The 4,061-nt window shown below is 39.9% G+C and overlaps 1 pseudogene; it reads left to right on the top strand.

Annotated features, from left to right (window-relative positions):
• The first annotated feature begins 1,198 nt into the window (after positions 1-1,198).
• LOC101967422 (zinc finger protein 384 pseudogene) lies at positions 1,199-2,663 on the top strand (annotated as a pseudogene).
• The last annotated feature ends 1,398 nt before the right edge of the window (positions 2,664-4,061 follow it).

Genomic DNA, 4,061 nt, shown 5'->3' on the forward strand with positions numbered 1-4,061 from the left:
TACTGTTTGGAAAATTCACAAATGTGGAGAATTTGTTGTCAGCATTTATATACACACATATCATTTGTCATAAATTTCTTTCCTATCAAGCCACTTTTAAGCTGAAGTTGTATGAAATTCAGTCATACTCTGTCACTTTTGCTTTACTTAAAACATCTCCTCTACAGTTGATTGTTTGTGATATACCCATATTATTCCTCATTTTGCTGATCAAAATCCAACACATTCCATACTGTGACAAAAATAAACAGGAAAAAAATATGGCTAAAGTTGAACTAGGACCAATTTTACCCAAACGATTTTAGAACACATAAGGTAGGAAATTCTTTCCAAATCATTTTATAAGAGGAAACCTCTGAATCATGAGTAATGATGAAGAGATTATAAGAAAACTACATAAGTCTCTCAAATAAAATTTTAAAAAATCTAATTTGTTATTTAAAAGATATAGTGTTAAAAAACTTGATATTTAACTCAACACCGTAAGATTTATTTAAACTTCTAAAATTAGATGATGTAATTCATCGTACTAACAGTCTAAAAAGCAAAAATTAAACATATGACAATAGAAGCAGAAATACATTTGACAATATCTTATACCCAGTTATGATTAAAATCCCTCTGCAACTAGAAACATAAAAAAAAATTTCTCAACCTGACATAGAGTATATACTAAAAAATCCATAGTTAGCATTATACCCTGTGGTGAAAGTAGAGATTATTACTCTAAAATAGGAAGCATGCCAAGGACTTATTCTTTCACACATTCTTTTAACCATTATATCACAGTTCATAGTCAGTGCCATAAAGCAAATGAAACATAAAATGTAAACCTCTAAGGGATTAACATGTATAAGGAATCTATCCACAAAATAACTATTAAAACTACTAAGTAGATCAAGACTATTGCAGGTTAAAAGTACAATATATATTATCAGCTGTAGTTTTGAATATTGTTACCAACAGATTAAGTAAAACAACTTTGAAAAAAACCATTATAGAACAAATATGTTGTTCTATTGAATAAATTTGACAAGAGATAAAATCTTGCCTTATGCACAGTGACTCCTGTCTGTGCCTGGTGGCAAAGGGGGATGGAGTGAGGGAGGGGGGCACATAGGAATTGGGGTTCCAGGGAGCACGAGCTGCAGCACCACTTCTGGAAAGTTCGGGAGCCCTGGAAAGGAGAAAGAATAAGATGACAAGAGGAAGAGAGAGAGGGATTAGAGTGGAAGAATCTCACTTCAATTCCAACCCTTACTTCTGGCCTTCTATCCCCAGAGTCTCAGGACAGATTGAGAACACAATGTTCATCAACCTAATGAAGGATCAGCTGCTGCCAGAGAAGGGCTGTGAGCTGGCTCCACCTTATTACCCCACCTTGCTAACAGTGCCTGCTTCAGTGTCCCTGCCCTCAGGCATCAGCATGAATACAGAGTCCAAGTCAGACCAGCTGACCCCACACATCCAAGCATCCATTACCCAGAATATCATGGTGGTCCCTGTGCCGTCTATAGGACCCATGACTGCTGACTCTCCTGTTCTCAGAGGTGGAGCAGAGAAGGGAGTCAATCAAGGGGTCCTGGTTTGGCAATCACATCCCCCTCAGGCTCTCTTGTGACCACAGCCTCATCAGCTCAGACCTTTTCCATTTTGGCTCCTATGAGGGTCTCAGCTCTTCCTTCTGGCTCACAAGCCCTTCAAGGTGGTCCCTGACCTATCTAAGAAGGTAGCATCAACCCTAACCAAGGAAGGAGGCGGAGGTGGTGGTGGAGGTGGAAATATGGCTCCTAAGCATCTGCCTTGGGGGGTGCCACAAGAAGAAGTGGATGCTGGAACCGGGGCTGCTTGAGAAGAATGAGCTTTGTGTCTTCTCCCCTGAGGTTGAAGATGACCATCAGAAAGACAGCAGGACAGCCAACACCTCCTACCTGGCCCAGCACCTCCATATCCAGTTGGGTCCCAATAACAACTGTTCGGATCGCAGGAGGCCTTTCACCAGCTCTCCCACTTCCAGCAGCACACACAAATCCACACCGGTGATGGACCATACAAATGTGCACTCCCAGGCTGTGAGAAAGCCTTCACACAACTCTCCAGTCTGCATTCCCACAAATGGCAGCACAACACAGATAAATCCTTCAAGTGCTACAACTGTCATCAGGAGTATACAGACCCAGACTCACTAGAGGTGCACCTGTCTATGCATACGGTGAAACATGTCAAGTTAGACACTTTCACTATCTGTATTCGGGCATATTCATCAGAAATATACCTTATGAAACACATGTGCAAACACAACCCTCCTCATCTCCAGCAACGAGTACAGGCAGCAGCAACAGCAGCAGTGGCAGTGGTCCAGGCCCACGCACAAGCCCAAGACTCCCAGGCATCACAGCAGCAGCAACAGCAGCCACAGCCACCACACATCCAGTGCCCTGGGACAACCAGCGTGGGGGTGGAGGGGACAGCAGTGTTCCTTTGACCTGAACCCCTGTAAGAATGTGGAGCATCATAAGTACATCTGCCTCTCTGTCATCACCAGCACCATTCAGGTGGAACTCCTAGCCAGCTCTATGCTGCCACCCATTGGGAACAAGAGAAAAAAGTGTTGGTCTCTTCTCTCACCACCTCCTCTTGGGAAAAGTCCTTTTCTTCAGTGACAAGAATTGTCACCATCTCCTTGGGTCTCGGGCACAGCTTTCCTTTCCAGGATATCATCATTATTTTCAACTCTTCTTCAAAGGAACATTAGCCCTCCTGAATCACAAAGGACACTGAGCTAATTGTGTCAACCAGCAGCACTCCTCCCAAGCAAAGCTTTTAAAATTTGGGTTGGACCTCAAGAGAAGGATTTGCTGTGACCTCCAGAAACTTGTCTTATGTGGGCACTTATTCTCTCCCTCATCCTCAAAGTTCAGGCTGAAAGAAGACTAGAAGACTAGGTTATCTCAGATAACAAAAAGAAGGGAGCTCCAAATACAACCGCCTCCTGTCCTATGTTTGCCTGTAAAAGAATAGAGGTGTTTTGTTTGCTTGTTTTTCATGCCCCAACCCCTGAAAGACATTTTCTTCTCCTACATGGTCTCACTTTACTTCCTACCTACTGCTGGTAGAAGATGATTTGGGTGGGGATTAGACCTCCTTTTATTTGTAAGGGGGCAAAGGCTGAGATGTGGTCCCCAAGGAGCCAGAGATTCTCCAGGTAATCAAGGGTGGCTTAGAAGTGTGGATTATGGTTTTCCTCAGAACCTTTCTTCCCCTTCTCTGCCAAACAAGGCCCTATACTCTGTCTCCCTATGTCATCCCCCAAGGGGCTATGAGAACTTTGTGTTCTCTATGAAACCCAAGAATAAATGTGATGCAGAGAAGTATTCAGGGTAAATACAAGGACTGGACTTAGCTCCCTAGGTGCAATAGTCAGATGCCAGACATGGATTTGTGTATAAATGTATATTTATGTATAAATGTATATTTATGTATAAATGTATATTTATGTATAAATATATGTATACATATACACTATTTATATAGACACTATTTATATATATATACCCAATCATCATGGCCATCTTTGTTGTAACCATTTCTGTGTTTGTAAATGCATTACCTCTGGGAATTTTCATAAAAAAGAGATTAAAACCTCAACACAATAAACTATAAATAATATAAAATGAATTAAAGAAGATCTAAATAAAAATGAAGATATAGCATAGTCATGTACTCAATGACTCAGTATTAATAAGACGCAAGTTTTCCTCAAATTATTCTTTACATTCTAAACACAATCAAATCTCAATTATTTTTTTTTGGTAGAAATATAAAAGTTGACTTGAAAATTTAATGGAATTCCCAAGAGTATAGGCAATCTTAGGAAATGCTTTTCTTTAGTTAAGTTTATTTAATTTTTATGCTTTTATGTTTTTTATTTATTTTTAGTTTATTTTTGGTTGATATATTAAAAAATATAAAAATCACACATATCAATGAGATACCATCAGATGATTTGATATGTGTATGTATTGCATAATGTTTATATCAAGTTAAACATGTTTATATCC

This window comes from Ictidomys tridecemlineatus, chromosome 3 (assembly GCF_052094955.1).
Source record: "Ictidomys tridecemlineatus isolate mIctTri1 chromosome 3, mIctTri1.hap1, whole genome shotgun sequence".
Taxonomy (NCBI): Eukaryota; Metazoa; Chordata; class Mammalia; order Rodentia; family Sciuridae; genus Ictidomys; species Ictidomys tridecemlineatus.